This window comes from Palaemon carinicauda, chromosome 28, assembly GCF_036898095.1.
Source record: "Palaemon carinicauda isolate YSFRI2023 chromosome 28, ASM3689809v2, whole genome shotgun sequence".
Taxonomy (NCBI): Eukaryota; Metazoa; Arthropoda; class Malacostraca; order Decapoda; family Palaemonidae; genus Palaemon; species Palaemon carinicauda.
In genome coordinates, this window is record NC_090752.1 from 69,493,795 (window position 1) to 69,503,942 (window position 10,148).

The 10,148-nt window shown below is 32.1% G+C and overlaps 1 protein-coding gene and 1 pseudogene across 1 annotated transcript in view; both read right to left on the bottom strand.

Annotated features, from left to right (window-relative positions):
- LOC137621652 (ankyrin repeat and BTB/POZ domain-containing protein 2) overlaps window positions 1-10,148 on the bottom strand; it is a 622,846-nt gene that overhangs the window by 451,562 nt on the left and 161,136 nt on the right. The gene's annotated exons all lie outside the window — the stretch shown is intronic.
- LOC137622084 (leucine-rich repeat neuronal protein 1-like) lies at window positions 5,443-7,644 on the bottom strand (annotated as a pseudogene).

Below are 10,148 nucleotides of genomic sequence, written 5' to 3' on the forward strand. Positions count from 1 at the left end.
ATCGTATTAGAATTATTTCCATCTCATTTTGAACAAGGAAGTAAAACACTTTTTTTTTCCACGACAGATTCAAAGCGTGGTGCCATTTCCCCCTGATTAATCATTCAAACAGCTTCGAACAAAATGAAAATGCAAACAGGCTAGAAATAGCCTCGGGGACAACTCTCCTGGACAATAATTGCAAATGACATTGTGATTGGCCGAATCAGGATGAGTAATTTGCATACTTGGATTTCCCGAGGGAAAAAAATGGAGCATTATTTGGTCTATCACTATTCTTTAAGTGCTTTATTAACGAGCTTTCTAAACTCCGTAATTATATATATCATCATCATCATCATCATCATTATCGTTAGCTGTTACTAGTCCATTGCAGAACACAGGCTTAGACATTGTCTATCCACTCCCGTCTGTTTATGACCTTTCTATGACAGTCTTTTACCCGCAATTTTCTTAGCTCGTCAATCTATTGTCTTCTCTCCCTTCCCCTGCTTCTTTTGTAATCTCTAGGGACCCCTTCTGTTATTCTTAATGACCATCTATTATCTGTTATTCTCATTATAAGACCTGCCCAAATATACCTCTTTTACTTACATGTTGGAATATCCTCTATTTTAGTTTTCTCGCGTATTCATGCTGCCCTTTTTCTGACTCTGTGTTATTCCCATTATTATTCTTTCCATTGCTCTCCATCCCATGCTTATCCCTCCTTTAAAATTTGTCTCGTGTCCTGGGAAAACACTTACTGTCTGTGCTAATTACATATATTCATTAACAATCTCTAGACTTTCGTCAGTAACTCTTATTGGTTGTGTCTGCATTTTCATTGAACTTTACTTAGTTTACTCATATTCATTATAGTCCTACATTTCTGCTACCTCTTTTCAAAAGATGATAGATGATTTTATATATATATATATATATATATATATATATATATATATATGTGTGTGTGTATATATATATATGTATGTATATATTGTGTGTATGAATGAATTCTCTCTCTCTCTCTCTCTCTCTCTCTCTCTCTCTCTCTCTCTCTCTCTCTCTCTCTCTCTCTGTACCGTTTGAGTCCAGACCACCAATTTCATTATATTTCAAAGGAAATTTGAATTGTATATCGGATGTTTTAAGGTAACCTACGTATTAAGATAAATGTTCAGTCTCCATTTTCTGTGAAATATTTTTCTTGAATACTGCGAAGGCCGTCATTTAAGATGGAATCAAGATTATATTTATATTATAGTGTACCCAAGCCGTAAAATCACGTCTAAAGATTTAGATAGCCAAGCACACACACGCACACAGCTTTAGCCTTTCCATTCCCCTCTCCCTTTCTTAACTACAACCCAATGGTTCGGCAATTTATGGGAAAGTTTGGTTTCCGATTGTACCTTTCTGGGCATCCCCTCTCACTAGGGTATGACCATTCCTCCCCGCTGAGCGTGACATATATATATATATATATATATATATATATATATATATATATATATATATATATTTATGTGTATATATATATACTGTATAAATATATATATATATATATATATATAAATATATATATATATACTGTATATATATATATATATATATATATATATATATACTTATATATATATATATATATATATATATATATATATATATCCAGACACTTGTTCCTTATTTTATATTATATTCTTTACACATTCTACTCTTTCTTCATACACCTGACAACACTAAAGTAACCAAAAATTTCTTCTTGACTCAAGGGTTTTACTACATAACTTCACTGTCTACTTTCCTCTTGGCAAGGGTAGAAGAGACTCGAGCGATGATAAGCAGCTCTTCTAGGAGTAGGGCACTGCAAAAATCGGTTGCTCCTCAACATCCGGTTCTCAGTACTGATAATGTTTCTTTAAATTTGTATGACACTTTTGAAATTTTAGGTGTGATTCTCGACAGCAAATTTGCTTTTGAGAAATACATTAGGTCTGTGTCATCTTCAATTGCACAAAAAATTGGCTTATTGAGAAAGTCTTACTAGATTTTCCGTTTATCTGAAGAAGTGTTTTAATTCTTTCATTCTTCCTTGTTTTGAGTATTATTCTCCTGTCTGGTGTTCAGCTGCTGATTCTCATCTTAATTCGTTGGACAGAAACTTACGGTCTATTAAATTTCTTATTCCTGATGTAGATATTAATCTTTGTCACCGTCGTTCAATTAGTTCATTATACATGTTGCATAAGATTTTTCATAACTCTGACCATCCTTTACATTCAGATCTCCCTGGACAATACTATCCTGTTCGTAATACTAGGTAGGCAGTTAATTCTAATAGCCAGGCCTTCTTCATCATGAGGCTCAGTACTACACAGTATTCTAGAAGTTTTATTCCAGCTGTTACCAATCTATGGAATGATCTTCCTAATCGGGTAGTTGAATCAGTAGAACTTCAAAAGTTCAAAGTTGGATCAAATTTTTTAATGTTGACAAGGCTGACATGAGTCTTTTTATTGTTTATATTTGACATATCTGATTTTGACGTTGTTAATAGTTTATGTAGGATATATCTGTTTTGACGCTGTTACTGTTTTTAGAATGATATATTGTTAATTTATTCTCATCATTTATTTATTTCCTTATTTCCTTTCCTTACTGGGCTATTTTTACCTGTTGTAGCCCTTGGGCTTATAGCATCTTGCTATTCCAACTAGGGTTGTAGCTTGGCTAGTAATAATAATAATAATAATAATAATAATAATAATAATAGTAATTCTGTCTTGGTTAGTTCCATGGGCTCTGTACCATGGTCTTCCACTGTCTTGTGTTTGAGTTCTCTTGCTTGAGGTTACACCGAGACACTATTCTATCCTTTTACTTATTTCTTTTCTTCTCGGGGCTATTTTTGCTGTTGGAGCCCTTAGGCATATAGGATCCTGCTTTTCCAACTAGGATTGTAGCTTACCTAGTAATAATAATTATCTTGATAATGATAACGAAGTACTTACCGTCATTTTGAAAACTGTAACAATTATTACATTCAATGAGAGATTACGGGTTAAGAATAAACTCACCTGTGTTATATTTAAGTTTTATTTTATAAAAAAGAAACACCGTATATTGGCAATATGAGGTACATATCATTATTATTTGACTCTGCCTGTGATACAGCAGTACATGTATAGTTACATTGAGATGATGAAGCTGGACGACTTAACACACATACTCAGTCATGAGAAACTCGGTATCATATAAGATGACTGTTTGTGTTTAGAAACTGTTCAAAAAAGTCTTTGGTGACAAACGTTTTCTAGAAAATTTTAACATTATTTGGATATGTTGACTTTCAAGTTATTTTAGCTGAGTTATTTGACTTGTATAAGTTTTCATTGAATAGTAGATATGATTGAAAAAATCAAAGTCAAATGCTTGGTTAAGAGGTTTCACAAATTGAGATCATATCATAACATGTTTTAACGGAAGTTCCACTTGTAAAAGCCCTTTGGTAAGCAGCTGTTTGTGTTGATAAAGGATTAAATAAATTTTATAGGCTTTGCATTCTAAAAAAATTCTGTCTTCATAAAACCTGAACAAAATAAAAATACTCCTAGAGATACATTGTTTGCTTAACAAAGTAATGACGTTTTTAAACAGATTTTATTGTGGGTTTTGGAATAAGTTAGACCGTTGTTAATTCCTATCATATCCTATTCAAAGGAAATAACAGTTTTCTGGTTTTGTGGAAGAAAATAAAAATACCCAAAGGTGAAACGGTAATGTCTCTGTGTTGACTTTTTTATAATTGCAAAATTGTTTTTTATTCCAAATAAAAGATTTTCAGAGAAGTAACTATGCAAAAATGTTATTTTAACAACTCCTTTCTCTCTCTCCGTCTCTTTCTCTCTTGTGTCCTTTTTAAAATATCTACCATCTCTTGAATTTAGTTTTTTTGATCTCTTATCATTTACTTCTCTCCTTATTTTAGTAAAATCTCAAATTGTGAATCCTTTCTTTTAATTTGTTTAAACGGGATTGTTGGTTTCCATCATTTCACAACACACTTTCTTATTTATATTCCTACGAATTCTGTGTCATAAGACCCGATTATTTTGAATCGTGTTTTCGTGGTCACAAATGGATCAGAAGTCTCTTGCCGTAATTCAAGTAAAATCAAGCAAAAAGTAGAAATTATTACCCGTATCTTTAAAAAGAATACAAATATTAACTTAAACAGTAATCATCCCATTAATAAATGTTAACAGGTGATAATCATTCCCAGCAATGATAAAGGAATAAATTCATATCCCATACCAAATTTGTATAAATTTTCCTAAGTCATTAACTTCCTCATATTTCCATCAATTCCTGAATTTTCTGTTCTTTTATGAGCGTGATATATATATATATATATATATATATATATATATATATATATATATATATATATATATATATATATCAATTTAAAAACAATTGCTCACCAAATTTATGCAACCAGCTATCGTAATGGCAAATAGAAAATGCACGCAGGGTATCATCAGCAAACCAGATTTTATATTGTAGCATTATGCCTCCGTGTTGAATTTACAATCTTCTCGAACTACAGCTTATCACGAAATCACAGTTGATAAAATATATTTTACATTCACCATTAAAAGCTAAATTGTGTTTTCGGTATCGCTCTTGTAAAGAGGTTGACTGATATAAAAAAGGGTAATTTAGGGCTACTTGCTGGTAAGCCACTGACAGACATGTAGGACAGTCTTTGAAATTGTCTGTAGCACATCAAGTCTTCCATAAGGTTATTACCGATATAAAAAAAAGGTAATTCAGGGCCACTTGCTGGTAAGCCTCTTACAGATATGTAGGATAGTCTTTGAAATTGCCTCTAGTGAAGCCACACACGTAGATACCCAGCTATACAATAAAAGTAATAGGCGTTAATATTTATCCAGATGAGAGCTGGGTCTCCTGGATAATGGGCATGGTCTCCACGTCGGTTGTGTAAGGCAACACTTCACTTGGGGACTCAATGGCTTGGTCCAGCAGCCTAGTAGTTCCAGATCTAGGGCTCTCCAACCTGTGTAGAAATATGCCTAGAATTATTCTGAGTGGTGAAGAAAGGCTTATTACATTAAATTCAAAATGGTTCAGTTTAGATGTGAAGCATCCTAAACTTTTATAGATGCATTTCATATGGATTTTTTTTTCACCGAATTTATTCGATTGAGTTTTATAAAAAAAAACAATTGATTAAAAAGAATAAAAATGGTTACTTTGAATCAAACATGAATATTTGAAAATAAAACCTTCCCAAGATGAGATCTTACACTGAAATGGTGCTTCTATACCTTGAAGAGGACACATATGAAGAGTCTTTGTAGCTGTTCTGACGTCGATGCAAGATAGGTGTTGTTCTTGAACTACTGTATGCTGAGGTGTTACTATGACGTGGACGTAGGGGTGGTGTTCGAGGCCCAGGAGAGGACGGGTTGGGTGAGCAACAAGGCGGACGACGAAGGATTGAGGGAGCGCTTAGTCCTTCGCCCCCTCTAGACTGTCATGATCCCATCAGAAGTGGTCTATACAAATTGTCAAGAGGAATGATAGATCCATCCGTGCTCTTGTCGGGTGTCTCGTACATCCGGTGGCGATATTTTCTCGATAATACTGACACTAGACATACCACTACTGTCATTACCAGTATTATACCAACTACTGCAGCCACTGCGACATTTGAAGTCCTAGAAATCCCTTGTAACATGAATTCAATATCTTGAGTGTTTGTGAAGCAACAGGAAATCAAAAGCCAGTAGCCGCTGTTATCCTCATAGCCCAGGCAGAACTTATAGTGCGTTTCAGGCTGTAGGCGGCTAATTGTAAATCTCTTCCTGAGAGAACTCGCTGTTCTGGTGTCCAGTTTTTCAATTTCTGTACCATTGTCATCAACTTCTGTAACTGTGATCTTGTACGTTAGTAAAGCTCGGCGTTCTGTTCCATTCCAAACTAAAGTAACAAATGTAGATGAAACACGTATTGGAAACAGATGTATATCAATTCCTGTTACATTGAGGGCAATGGAAAAGTTAGTTTTGCCAACTGAATTAAAGGCAAAGCAGGTGTACTTTCCACCATCTGTGGGTTGTAAATGGTAGTATATCAGAGTCCCTGGTGAAAAGAATCTTCGCCGTACTTCATTTAGAGTTGAATTGATATATGTTCCATCTGGCAACTTCCAATACAAGTTGGGAATAGGATATCCGAGAGCTCTACATTCGAGAATCTTCTTTTCTCCCACTTTTCCCATGACAGTTTCCTCCTTGTTAAGTTGAGTATGTTGGGAATGCACACCTTTGGAATCTTCATGATATCTAGATCCTTAAGTAGTTTGTGTGCTAGATTAGGTGGAGTTTGACATACCATGTGTTCAGGTTCAACAATTGTTAGATTAGCTTCATCTTTTTCCGAAATCAGATTATGTAACCATCTGATATTACAGTCACATCGAAAAGGGTTGTCATATAAGGACATCTGTGTACCTTCTGGTAGAAATCGAAGCATTTCCTTTTGCAAACCTTGTATGTTGTTATTGTGAAGTTGTAATTCTAAAAGAGAGTCGACGTCTTTAAAGGCTCGAGGATCAATGTAAGTGAGTTTCTTATTGTCTGTTATTTGAATGAAAGTAATGTTATCTAGACTGTAGAAGGCTTTGGCATCAATAATGATTAGTTCTGGCATCTGACTTTAACTGATTCTGGTAACGCTGAGGTGCGAAAAGTCCAAGGGTTTCAGTTTTGTAAGGGGATTTTGGTCCAGTGTTAAAGTTTCCAGCAATGGTAAGCTCTGGAAAGCAGTTGTTGGCACTCTTGAAAGGAGGTTATCCTCCATCTTTAAGACTTGGAGGCTCACTAGACCTGAAAAAGCTCTTGGATCGACAATAGAAATCCTGTTTCCTGACAAGTGAAGTCTTTGCAAAGAAACTAGAGCTCGGAAAACCGATGATGGAATGTTATGGATTCTGTTGTGTGCAAGGTTTAGAGCAACTAGATTTCCTAGCCCATGAAACCATTCCTCGTATAGCGATCCAAGGAGGTTGTACTCGAGATTGAGTATCTGTAGATTAAGCAGGTCGATTAGAGCCTCGTCTTCAATGTAGTAAATTTTGTTATTAGAAAGTATTAGATGTTTTAGGCCTTTGGGGCCCCTTAGATTATCATGGAAGATGGTGGAAACGGAATTTTTACCAATATTCAAGTAACTCTATTTCGACATATTCTGGAACATTTCACCTCTACCAAAAGACTTGATTCTGTTTCCAGACAGATCAAGCTCCTGCAGTTCATTAAGGTGAGAAATACTGTCAAGCACATTGAATATGGAGTTACCCTTGGGGTTTAGTGCTTGCAGGTCCTTGGGTAGTACTTCTGGAAAGTTCTTCATCCCCGTAAAGGAACAATTTATGGTTTTTAAATCTTGGTGCAGGTGGCTGGAACGAATGACTCCGCAAATACAATTCTCAGTGCACGAGGAGTTGTAGCCATATGCTTTTACTTCTTCTGTTGTCATGCCAGCCGTACTGATTATGCAGGTGTAGACGGTCGATGTCACCAAAATGTATCTAAGTTGGGCCGCCATTTTCATCTTTCTTTCCTTTTTCATGGTGGGAAGAAGCTAGTGCAGTTAAGATAACCATAGATGATGGAATTTTTTGTTGGCTTAATTCGATAATCCTAAATCAAGCGACACGTAGAAAGCAGATATGTATATAGGCGAAACCCTCAATAGACTAGTTCTTCGAAGGTAACATCTAATTGTCCATGAAGTTCTTAATTCATCTCTGCACTTTCATTCATCAGCTGAGTTTTTGACACCTGAAAATAAAGATATTATTATTATTATTATTATTATTATTATTATTATTATTATTATTATTATTATTATTATTATTTTGGTAGTAGACCTTCTTTTAAGCATGTTTCATCAGGCATAGAACATTTTTCCCCTGATATCCAATTTATGCAGTACTGAAAAAAAAATCCAAGCTATTGAAAAGTTCAACTAAGATAAATGCCACTGAGGCAGCAATAATTTTATATTAAACATATGATTTATTATTATTATTATTATTATTATTATTATTATTATTATTATTATTATTATTATTCCCTATTCAGTGATGTTCTGGGTGGGTTATGCACTTGATTGGATACTATTTTCTTGTTTTAATAACCTTACAAGTACAAAAATTGAAATTACAGACACCGTCAAGTCACTAAGGGGAGGTACATGATCGCTAGTAAAGTACATAGTACAATGTATTGTTGCGTAAGAACGAAACATGAATGAACGACCTTGGAACTTCAGATTGTTTTGTAACGTTACAGAAATAGAATACATGATTATGTCCTAACACTCCGTGAACTCAAATGATGAAATGTGTGAAGATATATTTGTAAATACTAGTTTTTGATTAAGAGCTAAAAGGGAATAATAAGGCAATTAAGGAATGTGAACATTATCAGTACTACTGAAGCCATTATTTTTTAATAAAAGCCAATTTAAAGAGGGTCTCCATCCCAAATATTATCAAAATTATTATTTAACATGTTCTGATTGTAAAACAAGCTTTTATAGAATTATATATATGTATATATATATATATATATATATATATATATATATATATATACATTTATATATATATATATATATATATATATATATATATATATATATATATATATATATATATATATATATACATTTATATATATATATATATATATATATATATATATATATATATATATATATATATATATATATATATATATATATATATATATATATATGTTTATGTATATGTATATATATATATATATATATATATATATATATATATATATATGTTTATGTATATGTGTATATATATATATACATATATATATATATATATATATATATATATATATGTTTATGTATATGTATATATATATATATATATATATATATATATATATATATATATATATATATATGTTTATGTATATGTGTATATATATATATACATATATATATATATATATATATATATATATATATATATATATATATATATATATATATATGAGGTGTAAAACGAAAACACGAAATAGCAAATAGCAAACAAATATAGATAAGTCAACAAATAACTAACAAGTTATTTAATAACGTAAACAAACAATATTAAAAACTAGCAATGGATTATTAGTTTTTAAGGTAGTTTTACTTCGTAGTACAAGACGTTACAAAATAAGGAGTATTGCAAAGAACTCTAGTACTGAATTCTTATCACTCAAATTTGCAGTAGGCTAACTCTAATAGTAGAGATTGAAGTGACTCTAAATAAATGTTATCCAAACTAATTTTTGGATATGAAATGAATTCTAACTTTCTTGAAATTTAGTATCACACTTATTACTATAATAGCAGAGATTAACGTAACTGTAAATAAATGGTATTCGAACAGATTTTAGGATATGAAATAAACTTTAACTTTCTTTAAATTTATGTTCTTATGCTGAATAAAATGTAGAATACTCTTAAGGTTTATTTGTTAAGTTTTTTTTTAAACCGGAGTTGAAGTAACTATCTATGGAAAAATTTTAGAAAATATTTCAGAAAATATTTTACAAATTTACATAAAGTTCCTTCTAGTTCGCGAAGGCTCTCTTCTTTTGCATATTTTATGGGACTCAGTCTATAGCACATAATTAAATTATTGAATTGTGTTATATTTTTAAGGCTTCTGCTATATACAGTTATTTTAACTGTACCTTTATATACCATGTTTCAGTGAAATAATTTTTTTATTAGGATAAATTATTTAAAGCTATAATTGGCTTGAAGTAATAAGCCCAATATTTTAATGCATTGTTTATCAAAATTGAATGTATTGTTTATCAAATAGCATCAATGTATTTGATAGGTGTTCTCATCCTTACCTCTTGGTCTGAAGTTTAGGAAACTAGTTTATACCGTCAGAGCTGCGTTGTGCTGTTCACCTGAAATAAAGAAAACGGAATATGTAAACAATTCATCCGAAAAAGAAAACATTCCTGGAATGAGAGTTATTTGGAATTAGGAAAATAATATTTGTGATGTTATTTTGTAAATGTAAATAA